Source organism: Pristiophorus japonicus, chromosome 20, assembly GCF_044704955.1.
Source record: "Pristiophorus japonicus isolate sPriJap1 chromosome 20, sPriJap1.hap1, whole genome shotgun sequence".
NCBI classification, from domain to species: domain Eukaryota; kingdom Metazoa; phylum Chordata; class Chondrichthyes; family Pristiophoridae; genus Pristiophorus; species Pristiophorus japonicus.
Window position 1 is genome coordinate 63,977,374 of NC_091996.1, and position 14,632 is coordinate 63,992,005.

Here is a 14,632-nt window from a genome sequence, read left to right on the forward strand (position 1 = left end):
CAAAGAAATGGCAGACGAATTGAACAAGTACTTTGGTTCGGTATTCACTAAGGAGGATACAAACAACCTTCCGGATATAAGAGGGGTCAGAGGGTCTAGTAAGAAGGAGGAACTGAGGGAAATCCTTATTAGTTGGGAAATTGTGTTGGGGAAATTGATGGGATTGAAGGCCGATAAATCCCCAGGGCCTGATGGACTGCATCCCAGAGTACTTAAGGAGGTGGCCTTGGAAATAGCGGATGCATTGACAGTCATTTTCCAACATTCCATAGACTCTGGATCAGTTCCTATGGAGTGGAGGGTAGCCAATGTAACTCCACTTTTTAAAAAAGGAGGGAGAGAGAAAACAGGGAATTATAGACCGGTCAGCCTGACATCGGTAGTGGGTAAAATGATGGAATCAATTCTTAAGGATGTCATAGCAGCGCATTTGGAAAGAGGTGACATGATAGGTCCAAGTCAGCATGGATTTGTGAAAGGGAAATCATGCTTGACAAATCTTCTGGAATTTTTTGAGGATGTTTCCAGTAGAGTGGACAAGGGAGAACCAGTTGATGTGGTGTATTTGGACTTTCAGAAGGCTTTCGACAAGGTCCCACACAAGAGATTAATGTGCAAAGTTAAAGCACATGGGATTGGGGGTAGTGCGCTGACATGGATTGAGAACTGGTTGTCAGACAGGAAGCAAAGAGTAGGAGTAAATGGGTACTTTTCAGAATGGCAGGCGGTGACTAGTGGGGTACCGCAAGGTTCTGTGCTGGGGCCCCAGCTGTTTACATTGTACATTAATGATTTCGACGAGGGGATTAAATGTAGTATCTCCAAATTTGCGGATGACACTAAGTTGGGTGGCAGTGTGAGCTGCGAGGAGGATGCTATGAGGCTGCAGAGTGACTTGGATAGGTTAGGTGAGTGGGCAAATGCATGGCAGATGAAGTATAATGTGGATAAATGTGAGGTTATCCACTTTGGTGGTAAAAACAGAGAGACAGACTATTATCTGAATGGTGACAGATTAGGGGGAAAAGGGGAGGTGCAACGAGACCTAGGTGTCATGGTACATCAGTCATTGAAGGTTGGCATGCAGGTACAGCAGGCGGTTAAGAAAGCAAATGGCATATTGCCTTCATAGCGAGGGGATTTGAGTACAGGGGCAGGGAGGTGTTACTACAGTTGTACAGAGCCTTGGTGAGGCCACACCTGGAGTATTGTGTACAGATTTGGTCTCCTAACTTGAGGAAGGACATTCTTGCTATTGAGAGAGTGCAGCGAAGGTTCACCAGACTGATTCCAGGGATGGCGGGACTGACATATCAAGAAAGACTGGATCAACTGGGCTTATATTCACTGGAGTTCAGAAGAATGAGAGGGGATCTCATCGAAACGTTTAAAATTCTGACGGGTTTAGACAGGTTAGATGCAGGAAGAATGTTCCCAATGTTGGGGAAGTCCAGAACCAGGGGTCACAGTCTAAGGATAAGGGGTAAGCCATTTAGGACCGAGATGAGGAGAAACTTCTTTACCCAGAGAGTGGTGAACCTGTGGAATTCTCTACCACAGGAAATTGTTGAGGCCAATTCACTAACTATATTCAAAAAGGAGTTAGATGAAGTCCTTACTACTAGGGGGATCAAGGGGTATGGCGAGAAAGCAGGAATAGGGTACTGAAGTTGCATGTTCAGCCATGAACTCATTGAATGGCGGTGTAGACTCGAAGGGCCGAATGGCCTACTCCTGCACCTATTTTCTATGTTTCTCTGAGCCCTCTGGTGGCTGTACAGAGTAAATACAAGTCCACATATATAACAACATTCCCCACCCCCCCCCGCCCCAAAGTCTATTTACAATGTGAGTCGATCTGGGGCCCTTGCCCTGGTTCATCGTCTCGGTGTGAAAGCTGGTGTTGTTAAATCATTTGTTGGGACCTCGCTCGGCTGCTATGCAGCTGGCCTTGCTGGGCTGCCTGGTGTGTTGGGCCCTGCAGGGCTGCTGTGGATGATGGGTTCTGTTTCGTGGTCAACCGCGGTGTCGGTTGCCACTGGTGTGTATGTTGGGGGATCAAAAAAGGTAGGGTCCAAGGTGGGTTGCTCAGGGTAGTCCGTGAATCTGAGTTTGATTTGGTCCAAGTGTTTCCAGTGAATGAGTCCATTTGAAAGTTTGACCCGAAACACCCTGCTCCCCTCTTTGGCCACGACAGTGCCGGGAAGCCACTTGGGACCTTGTCCATAATTTAAAACAAATGCAGGATCATTGATTTCAATCTCGCGTGACACATTTGCGCTATCACGGTATGCACTTTGTTAAAGCCGCCTGCTCTCTACCTGTTCATGTAGATCAGGGTGAACTAACGAGATCCTTGTCTTAAGTGCTCTTTTCATGAGCAGTTCAGCAGGTGGGATCCCAGTGAGTGAGTGTGGTCTCGTGCGGTAGCTAAGCAGGACTCGGGATAGACGAGTCTGCAGTGAGCCTTCAGCTACCCTCTTCAAGCCCTGCTTGATGGTTTGCACTGCTCTCTCTGCCTGACCATTGGACACTGGTTTAAACGGGGCAGATGTGACATGTTTGATCCCGTTACGGGTCATGAATTCTTTGAACTCAGCACTGGTGAAACATGGCCCGTTGTCGTTTATCAGGACATCGGGTAAGCCGTGTGTGGCAAACATGGCCCGCAGGCTTTCAGTGGTGGCAGTGGGCGTGCTAGCCGACATTATCTCACATTCAATCCACTTGGAGTACGTGTCTACAACCACAAGGAACATTTTACCCAAGAACGGGCCTGCATAGCTGACGTGTACCCTAGACCACGGTTTGGAGGGCCAAGACCATAAACTTAGCGGCACCTCCCCAGGTACATTGCTTAACTGCGAGCATGTATTACATCTAAGTCCGCATTGATACTGGGCCACCACATGTGGAATCTGGCTATCGCTTTCATCATTACGATGCCTGGGTGGGTACTGTGGAGGTCATTGATGAAGGTGTCTCTGCCCTTCTTGGGGACCACTACTCGATTGCCCCACAGAAGACAGTCTGCCTGTATAGACATTTCATTTTTGCGCCGCTGGAACGGCTTTATCTCTTCCTGCATTTCCACTGGGACACTGGAACAGCTCCCATGAAGCACACAGCTTTTGACTAGAGATAATAAGGGGTCCTGGCTTGTCCAGGTTTTGATCTGCCGGGCAGTGACGGGTGATTGCTCACTCTCAAATGCTTTCATAACCATGGCTAGATCTGTGGGCTGCGCCATTTCCACCCCCTCTGGATGCGGGCCGATGTGTTGGTATTGATCCCTTTACTCTCGGAAAACAGGGATATAAGTGACTTATGGTCAGTTTCCAATTCGATTTTTAGCCCAAACAGGTATTGATGCATTTTCTTTACCCCATAGACACACGCTAACGCTTCTTTTTCAATCATGCTGTAGGCTCTCTCAGCCTTAGACAGACTCCTGGATGCATAAGCAACCGGTTGCAGTTTCCCGAAATCATTAGCTTGTTGCAATACACACCCGACACCATATGATGATGCATCACATGCTAGTACCAAACGCTTACATGGATCATACAACGCAAGCAATTTGTTTGAACATAACAAAATTTTCTCGCTTTTACAAAGGCATTTTCTTGGCTTTTGCTCCAAACCCATTCGCCCCCTTTTCGTAGTAAGACTTGTAATGGTTCTAGCAGGGTGCTGAGACCCAGTAAGAAGTTACCAAAGTAGTTCAAGAGTCCCAGAAATGACCGCAGCTCCATCACGTTCTGTGGCCTTGGTGTGTTCTCGATTGCCTCCGTCTTCGCGTTGCTGGGCCTGATGCTGTCCGCCGCAATCCTCCTTCCCAGGAACTCCACTTCAGGCACCAGGAAAACGCACTTCAAGCGTTTTAACCTGAGCCCCACACGGTTGAGTCGACTAAGAACTTCCTCCAAGTTCTGCAGGTGCTCAACCGTGTTCCAACCTGTGACCAAGATGTCATCCTGGAAGACCACGGTGTGCGGGACTGACTTCAGTAAACTTTCCATGTTTCTCTGGAATATCGCCGCTGCTGATTGGATTCCAAAAGGGCACCTGTTATAAACAAAAATACTTTTTTGCGTGCTGATGCAGGTGAAGGCCTTCGATGATTCCTCCAGTTCCTGCGTCATGTAGGCTGAAGTTAGATCCAGCTTCGTGAACGTCTTTCCTCCCGCCAGCGTTGCAAAGAGGTCATCGGCTTTTGGTAGTGGGTATTGGTCCTGCAGGGTGATTCGATTGATAGTTAGTTTGTAATCGCCACAGATTCTGACGGTGCTGTCTCCCTTGAGGACTGGGACAATAGGACTGGCTCACTTGCCGAACTCGATCGGTGAAATGATGCCCTCTCGTTGCAGCCGGTCTAGCTCGATCTCTAACCTTTCTCTCATCATGTACCATACTGCTCTCACTTTGTGATGGATGGGTCACACCCCCGGAATTAGGTGGATCTGCACTTTTGCTCCTTGAAATTTTCCGATGCCTGGTTCGAACAGCGAAGGAAATTTGTTTAAGACCTGGGCACACGAAGTGTCATCAGCGAGCGATAGCACTTGGACATCGTCCCAGTTCCAGTGTATCTTTCCCAGCCAGCTCCTGCCGACCAGTGTGGGACCATCGTTCTGTAGCACCCAGAGTGGTAGCTTGCGCACCCCTCCATTGTAGGAGACCTTTACGGTAGCACTGCCGATTACAGGAATCAGTTCTTTCGTGTAAGTTCTTAGTTTCGTGCGAATTGGAGTTACAACTGGCCTTGAGGCCTTGTTGCACCACAACCTTTCGAAAGTCTTTTTGCCCATGATGGACTGACTTGTGCCCATGTCCAGCTCCATTGACACCGGGAGTCCATTTGGTTCAACATTCAGCATTATTGGGGGACAATTCGTGGTGAATGTGTGTACCCCATGTCTCTCTGCCTCCTCTATCTGAGGCTCTGTTTCGTCGTGATCCTCCTCTGCAACATGGTGGTTTGCAGGTTTAACAGGCTTAGCAGCTCGCCTGCACACTCGTTGGAGGTGTCCCATTGTTCCACATCCCTTGCAAATGTATCCTTTGAATTGGCATGAATGGAAATGATGATCACCCCGGCAGCGCCAACAAGGTGTTAATGGCCTTGCATTCATCACCCTTGATGGTGGACTCTGAGACATCTGCGGACATGTAGCTGCAGGTATGTGTGACCTGCCCTGTACATTACGATTCGAAAACAACATCACTTTGTTCACAGTACTTGTAGCAGCACTTGTGTGATGAGAGATTTGCTTAGTATTGTCACTGGTGGCAATGAATGCCTGGGCTATCGCTATGGCCTTACTCAAGGTTGGGGTCTCTACAGTCAAAAGTTTGTGAAGTATGGTTTCATGGCCAATGCCAAGTAAGAAAAAGTCTCTGAGCATGTGCTCCAAATGTCCTTCAAATTTGCAATGTCCTGCAAGGCGTCTTAGCTCGGCGACATAACTCGCCACTTCCTGGCCTTCAGACCTTTTGTAGGTGTAGAACCGGTACCTTGCCATCAGAACGCTTTCCTTCGGGTTCAAATGCTCTCGGACCAGTGTGCACAAATCCTCGTACGATTTCTCCGTGGGTTTCGCTGGAGAGATCAGATTCTTCATGAGGCCATACGTTGGTGCCCCACAGATGGTGAGGAGGATCGCCCTTCATTTGGCAGCGCTCTCTTCCCCATTTAGCTCATTGGCCACGAAGTATTGGTCGAGTCACTCCACAAAATTTTCCCAATCATCTGCCTTTGAAAATTTCTCCAGGATGCCCACTGTTCTCTGCATCTTTGGGTTCGCTATCTGTATCTCGTCGCCAATTGTTGTGTATGGAGAAGTAGTCAGACTGAATACTGTGAGCTCAAAGTAATGTGTGACCTTAGTCTTTTATTGCAGGGCTCCAGAGTGCCTCTCCATCCTGTGAAGCCTCCTTAAATACCTGTGCTCCCAAGGGATTATGGGATTCCTTGGGACTCCAGGGAACGAGCCCTCTGGTGGCTGTACAGAGTAAATACAAGTCCACATATATAACAGACCTGATCTCGGCCGACATGATGCAGTCGCTGGAGGAATCTTCGAAAGGCCTCACCTGCAACAACACGCACAAAGATCTGTTCATCTACAATAGATGCCCGTTTGGGATTGGATCGGCTGTGGCAATTTTCCAAAGGAACATGGAGAGCTGGCTAAAGTCGGTTCCACGCACCGTAGTTTTCCAGGACGACATACTGGTCACAGGTCGGGACACCATCGAACACTTGCAGAACCTGGAAGAGGTTCTAAGTCGGCTAGATCGCGTGGGACTCAGGTTGAAACGCTCGAAGTGTGTTTTCCTGGTGCCAGAGGTTGAGTTCTTAGGGAGAAGAATCGCGGCAGACAGTATCAGACCACCGACGCCAAGACGGAGGCCATCAAGAATGCGCCGAGATCACAGAACGTGACGGAGCTGCTGTCGTTCCTGGAACTCCTCAACTATTTCGGTAATTTCCTACCCGGGTTAAGCACCTTGCTAGAACCCCTATATGTGCTGCTACGTAAGGGAGACGACTGGGTATGGGGGAAATCACAAGAGGCTGCTTTTGAGAAACATCTGTTATGTTCCAACAAACTGCTTGTTCTGTATAACCCATGTAAACGATTATTGCTAGCTTGCGATGCAGCTTCATATGGTGTCGGGTGTGTGTTACAACAAGCTAACAAACCGGGTACATTGCAATCGGTCACCTATGCGTCCAGGAGTTTGTCCAAGGCCGAAAGGGCTTACAGCATGATTGAAAAAGAAGCTCTGGCATGTGTTTACGGGGTGAAAAAAATGCACCAGTATTTGTTTTGTCTCATGTTTGAGCTAGAAACTGACCATAAGCCGCTCTTCTCGGAGATTAACACCAATGCCTCTGCACGCATCCAAAGATGGGCGTCTGCATACAACTATGTAATCCGCCACAGACCAGGCACAGAGAACTGCGCTGATGCTCTCAGTCGGCTACCATTGCCCACCACCGGGGTGGAAATGGCACAGCCTGCGGACTTGCTCTTGGCATTGGATGCATTCGAAAACAAAAAGTCACCTGTTACAGCCCACCCAGATCAGGACCTGGACCAGCCAGGATCCTTCCCTGGTAAAAAACTGTGTCCTTCATGGGAGCTGGTCCAGCATCCCAGAGGAGATGCATGAAGAGATCAAGCCGTTCCAGCGGCGCAAAGGTGAAATGTCCATACAGGTGGACTGTCCTTTGTGGGGTAATCGCGTGGTTTTGCCCAAGAAAGACAGGGAAACGTTCATATGCGACCTACACAGTACCCACCCAGGAATAGTAATGATGAAAGCTATAGCCAGATCCCATGTGTGGTGGCCTGGCATCGACTCAGATTTAGAGTCATGCGTGCGCCAATGCAACACTTGCTCTCAACTGAGCAATGCACCCAGAGAGGCACCGCTAAGTTTGTGGTCATGGCCCTCCAAATCGTGGTCTAGAATCCATGTTGACTTTGTGGGCCCATTTCTAGGCAAAATGTTTTTGGTTGTTGTGGATGCTTATTCAAAATGGATTAAATGTGTAATAATGTCTGTAAGCACGTCCACTGCCACCATCGAAAGCCTACGAGCCATGTTTGCCACGCACGGCCTACCTGATGTCCTTGTCAGCGACAATGGGCCGTGCTTCACCAGTGCTGAATTCAAGGAATTCATGACCCACAATGGGATCAAGCACGTCACATCTGCCCCATTCAAGCCCGCATCCAACTGCCAGGCAGAACGGGCAGTCCAAACCATCAAGCAAAGCTTGAAACGTGTGTCGGAAGGCTCCCTGCAGACCCGCCTGTCCCGAGTCCTGCTCAGCTACCGCACCAGACCCCACTCGCTCACCGGGGTTCCCCCAGCCGAGCTGCTCATGAAAAGGGCGCTCAAAACAAGGCTCTCTCTTGTCCACCCTGATCTCCATGATCATGTCAAGAGCAGGCGGCATCAACAAAGCATGTACCATGATCGTGCAAACTTGTCACGCGATATTGAAGTCAATGACCCTGTATTTGAACTCGACTATGGACATGGTCCCAAATGGCTTGCTGACACTATCATAGCCAAAGAAGGGAGTAGGGTGTTTCAGTACTAACTTGCAGAAAGCATTTGGACCAAACCAAACTGCGATTCACAAACAGCCACGAGCAACCCGAAGAGGACACCACCAACTTCGACCCTCCAGCACACACACAAGTGTCAACCGACATCACGGTTGAGCACAAAGCTGAACTCACTATCCCCAGCAGCCCAGCAAGGCCAGCTGCCCAGCAGCCCAGTGAAGAACCAACCAACTCACTCACACCTGCATTTGTACCGAGACAATTGACAAGGGAGCGAAAAGCCCTAGATCGTCTCACCTTGTAAATAAGTGTTCTATTGACTTTGGGAGGGAGTGATGTTAGGTATGTAACACGAGGCAATCTGTATCATACCGTCACCAGAGGGCCTACCTGTTGGAGTCCCAAGGGATCCCAGCATCCCTTGGGAGCACTGTATATAAGCAGGTCTCCGATGCTGTACCAGCACTCTGGAGTTTAAATAAAGGAGGTAAGGTCACACTTACTCATTGTCTACAGTACTCAGTTGCATTACTTTATTATGAGCATAACAGCCACCAATGATTGAGCGATTATAATCACGATGCTCAAGAGGGCAGAATTAGAGGAGCGCAGATATCTCGAGGGGGTCGTGGGACAGAAGATTACAGAGATAGGGTTAGGGTTAGTGGCGAGGCTATGGAAGGATTTGAAAACAAGGATGAGAATTTTGAAATCAAGGAGTTGCTTAACTGGGACCCAATGTAGGTCAGCGAGCGGGACTTGCTGCGAGTTAGGACACGGGCAGCCGAGTTTTGGATCACCTCAGGTTTACGTAGGGTAGAATGTGGGCGGCCAGCCAGCAGCTTGAAGACACAAAAAGCATACCAAAAATGACAGGGAATCAAGGTGCTATTGATAGTGAGGAACTTACAGTAATAAATATCAATAGAGAAAATGTATTGAGAAACTAGTGTGACTAAAAGCCGACAAATCACCTGGACCTGAAGGCCTACATCCAAGTTGTAATGTATGTATGCCTGGGTTTACCTGTCACCAGGGGGAGCGACCGTCAGAGGTCACTAGGTCACAGGCACACAATTGCAGCTCTTGTATATAAAGAAAGCCTCCATGTTTAATTCTCACTTTGAGAACTAATAAAGTAGAGTCAGGTCGCATCTGATTGAGTTCACTGTACTAAGCCTATTGAGTTATTGCATACGTAATATTTGGCGACAAGGCACAATACGAACTTTCACACACAACAAAAAATAAGCACCGTTGGAATCTTGGAGTGATTCGTGGAGGGAGAAGACTGGGAGGATTTTACAGATCGCCTCGACCAGTACTTCGTGGCCAACAAGATGGATGAAGATGCTGACGCAGTTAGGCGAAGGGCGGTTTTCCTCACGGTTTGTGGTCCAAAAATTATGGCCTCAAAGAATCTGCTCTCACCTGCACGGCCAACGGAAAAGACCTATGAGGAATTGTGTGCTCTGATTCGGGACCATCTCAAACCTAAAGAAGGCATCATTATCTCGAGATATCGCTTTTACAAGCAGCTTCGTTCTGAGGGCCAGGACATGGCGGAATTTGTTGCCGACCTGAGACGTCTCGCTGGGCCGTGTAAGTTTGGAATCGCGTTGGAAGACATGCTGCGCGACGACTTTGTAATAGGCATAAACCATGAGGTGATCCTGCGGAAGCTGCTGGCTGCGGAGACGCTGGATCTGAGCAGGGCCATCACGATCGCCCAGGCTTGCCTGACCACGGTCGATAGTACAAAGCAGATATCCTTGCAGAGCCGGGACTCCACAGCAAGTACTGTACACCAGATTGTGTCGTCGGTTGGCAGAGCTGCACCTGGCAGGGCCTACCCGACTCTGTTTGCAAAACCTGTAGCTGCTCGAAGTCCGCCATTGGGCACAAATCCGATTTCACCCTGTTGGCATTGTGGGGGCAATCAGCCACATCAGTGCCGTTTCAGACCGTATATTTGTAGAGGCTGTGCGAAAATGGGCACCTTCAGCAGATGTGTCCGCAGCTCAGCAAGCGTGCTGCGACACACCACGTGGATGATGATGGCCGATCCGGAGCGGATCCGGCAATGCAACCCAAGATATCCGAGGAGGAAGTGTATAGTGTACATTCATTCCTGACAAAGAGCCAACCGATAATGATTGAAGTAAAATTGAACGGCGTGCCGGTATCTATGGAATTAGATACGGGTGCGAGTCAGTCAATTGTGAGCCAGAGGACTTTCGAAAAGCTGTGGGACACCAAGACCGTGAAACCCAAGCTGAGTCCAGTAAATGCAAAATTGCGTACCAACACCAAAGAACTCATACCAGTGATTGGCAGTGCAGCAGTCAAGGTGTCGTACGATGGGGCGGTTCATGATCTATCGCTATGGATCATTCCAGGCAATGGTCCAACACTGTTCGGCAGGAGTTAGCTCGAAAAAATAAAGTGGAACTGGAAACGATATTAAAGCTTTGTCATCGGCGGATGACGCTTTGTGTGCTCAAGTGCTGAGCAAATTTCCCTCGCTGTTTGAAGTGGGCACCAGAGCTTCACGGGAGCCAAGGTGCAGATCCACCTTGGCTCGGATGCAAGACCCCTCCATCACAAAGCCTGGGCAGTCCCGTACATGATGAGGGAGAAGGTTGAAATCAAACTGGACAGACTCCAACAAGAAGGGGTCATTTCACCGGTCGAATTTAACGAATGGGCTAGTCCCATTGTTCCTGTGCTGAAGAGTGATGGCACTGTCAGGATTTGTGGAGACTACAAGGTTACGAGTTTCAAAATAGGATCAGTACCCATTACCAAAGGCTGATGACCTGTTTGCAACGCTAGCCGGGGGAAAGTCATTCACCAAATCGGATCTGACGTCGGCCTATATGACACAGGAGCTTGTCGAATTGTCGAAGAAACTTACGTGCACCAATTTGCATAAAGGGCTGTTCATTTACAACAGGTGTCCTTTTGGAATTCGCTCGGCTGCAGCCATATTTCAGAGAAACATGGAGAGTTTACTGAAGTCCGTCCCTAGAACCGTGGTGTTCCAAGTCGTCATTCTGGTCACAGGTCGTGACACTGCCGAACACCTGCACAACTTGGAAGAGGTTCTATGTTGTCTGGACAAAGTGGGGCTTCGGCTGAAAAGTTCAAAGTGCATCTTTATAGCCTTGGAAGTCGTATTCCTGGGAAGGAAGATTGCTGCAGATGGCATCAGGCCTACGGACTCGAAAACAGAGGCCATCAATAATGCACCCAGACCCCAGAATGTGACGGAGCTGCGTTCGTTCCTTGGTCTTCTCAACTACTTCGGTCATTTCTTACCTAAATTGAGCAATTATTAGAGCCACTGCACATGCTGCTCAGAAAAGGCGACAACTGGGTTTGGGGTATATCTCAAGAAGGGGCCTTCGAGAAAGCTAGAAATCGGCTTTGTTCCAACAAATTGCTGGTACATTATGACCCGTGCAAGCTTTTGGTATTGGCCTGTGACACTTCATCACATGGGGTTGGTTGCGTGCTCCAACAAGCTAATGAGTCGGGCAAACTACAACCCGTTGCGTACCCATCGAGAAGCATGTCTAAAGCGGAAAGAGCTTATGGCATGGTAGAGAAAGAAGCTTTAGCCTGCGTATATGGGGTTAAAAAGATGCACCAGTATCTGTTTGGGCTTCGTTTCGAGCTTGAAACCGATCACAAGCCGTTCATATCTTTGTTTTTAGCACATAGAGGTATCAATATAACGCGTCATCCCGCATCCAGAGGTGAGTGTTGACATTATCTGCCTATGGTTACATCATTCGCCATAGACCTGACACCGATAATTGTGCTGATACATTCAGCCGTTTACAGTTGCCCACGCCAGAGGTGGAAACGTCACAGCCCACAGACCTACTGTTGGTCATGGATGCCTTTGAGAGTGAAGGGGGGCCTGTCACTGCTCAATAAGTTAGGACCTGGACCAGCCAGGATCCGATCTTATCGGTTGTAAAACGTTGTGTCCTTAGTGGTGATTGGTCGGCCATTCCCAGGGAAGTGTGTGATGAGACCAAACTTTACAACCGTCGCAAAGATGAACTATCTATTCAATCTGATTGTTTGCTATGGGGTAATAATGTTGTTATGCCCAAGAAAGGCAGGGAGAGATTTGTACAGGACTTACATAGTGCCCATTCCGGTATTATGATGAAGGCCATTGCCAGGTCTCACGTTTGGTGGCCTGGCATTGACTCTGATTTTGAGTCATCAGTGCAACACTTGCATGCAGTTAAGCAATGCACCAGTGGAATCTCTGCTAAGTCTGTGGTTGTGGCCATCCAAACCATGGTCGAGGATCCACATCGATTATGTGGGTCCTTTCCTGGGCAAAATATTTTTGGTGGTGATGGATGTGTATTCCAAATGGATAGTATGTGTAATCATGTCATCCAGCATATCCACAATCAGCATTGAGAGCCTTTGTGCCATGTTCACCACTCATGGTCTGCCCGACATCATTGTGAGCGACAATGGATCATGCTTCACGAGTTTGGAGTTTCAAGAGTTTATGAGACTCAATGGTATCAAGCACGTTAGGTCAGTACCATTCAAACCTGTGTCCAATGGTCAAGCGGAGCGGGCCGTCCAAATCATCAAGCAGAGCCTGAAACGCATAACTCACGATTCTTTGCAGTCTCACTTATCACGCATACTGCTTAGTTACAGGACGAGACCCCACACGCTTACCGGGGCCCCCCCCTGCTGAACTGAAGATGAAGAGAGGTCACAAGACCAAGCTCTCGCTTGTCCACCCTGATCTTAACGATCATGTTGAAAACAGACGTCAACATCAGCAGTGGTATCATGATCACACTGCTCTGACATGCGACATCTCTATTAATGATCCTGTGTATGTGCTAAATTATGGTCAAGGCCCCAAGTGGGTCACTGGCACTGTTATGGCCAAGGAGGGTAACAGGGTGTTTATTGTCAGGCTCACTAATGGGCAAACATGCAGGAGGCACATTGATCAGACGAAATTGCGACACACAGACGAACTGGAATAGCTTGAAGAAGACACCATCAATGACCAACCAATTCATATTCAGCCATCAGAAGACCCTGCTGTTGTCAATGAATCTGGACTTTCAATCCCCGACATGGACTCTGCCACTCCCATTAGATCGGCTACCCAGCCTCAAGTCATGAATGACTTGGAGAGCTCACCCAGATCTGGAATTGAACTGTGACGATCAACTAGAGAGCGGAAAGCCCCGGACCGTCTCAATTTGTAAATAGGACTGATACCAAGATCTTGGGGGGGGGGGAATGATGTAATGTATGTATGCCTGGGTTTACCTGCCACCAGGGGAGCGACCGTCGGAGGTCATTGGGCCACAGACACACACGTGCAGCCCTTGTATATAAAGAAAGCCCCCATGTTTAATTCTCACTTTGAGAGCTAATAAAATAGAGTCAGGTCACACCTGATTGAGTTCATGGTACTAAGCCTATTGAGTTATTGCATACGCAACACTAGGGTTCTAAAATAGGTCGCTGCAGAGATAGTGGATGCATTGGTTGTGATCTTCCAAAATTTTAGAACTGTCCCAGTGGATTGGAAGGTAGCAAATGTAACCCCACTATTCAAGAAAGGAGGGAGAGAGGAAACAAGGAACCACAGGCCAGTTAGCCCAACATCAGTCGTAGGGAAAATGCTGGAATCCATTATATAGAAATGGTAACAGGGGACTTAGAAAATCATAATATGAAAGGGAAATCATGTTTCACAAATTAATAGAGTTTTTTGAGGATGTAACTAGCAGGGTAGATAAAGGAGAACCAGTGGATGCAGTTTATTTGGATGTTCAAAAGGCATTTGATAAGATACCACATAAAAGGTTGTTACGCAAGATAAGGGCTCATGGGGTTGGGGGTAATGTATTTTAGCATGGATAGAGGATTGGGTAATGGTCAGAAAACAGAGAGTAGGAATAAACGGGTCATTTTCAGATTGGCAGGCTGTACCTAGTGAGGTGCCACAAAGATCAATGCTTGGGCCTCAGCTAAGTGTAATGTATCCAAGTTTGTTGATGATACAAAGCTAGGTGGGAAAGTAAGCTGTGAGGAAGACACACAAGATCCTGCAAAGGGATAGCCTTTTAAGACTGAGATGAGGAGGAATTTCTTCATTCGGAGGGTTGTGAATCTTTGAAATTATCTGCCCCAAAGGACTGTGGATGCTGAGTTGTTGAGTATATTCAAGGCTGAGATCGATAAGATTTTTGGACTCTAGGGGAATCAAGGGATATGGATATCGGGCGGGAAAGTGGAGCTGAGGTCAAAGATCAGCCATGCTTATTGAATGGTGGCGCAGGCTCAAGGGGCAGCATGACCTATCCAGTTCCCAATTCTTATACGCACCCACACCTGTCTGGTGCCCTTCCTGGTCCTTCTACACCGAGAATATCTCAAACCCAATAGGCTAGCTCCTTGTCCTGAGACTATGCCCCTAGTTCTAGACTCTCCAGCCAGGGGAAACAGCCTCTCAGCATTTGTCCTGTCAA

At 48.3% G+C, this 14,632-nt stretch overlaps 1 protein-coding gene across 2 annotated transcripts in view; it reads right to left on the reverse strand.

Moving 5' to 3' along the window:
* The window catches only part of glipr2 (GLI pathogenesis-related 2), a 118,404-nt gene that overhangs the window by 21,155 nt on the left and 82,617 nt on the right, over positions 1–14,632 (reverse strand). The window lies entirely within an intron of this gene.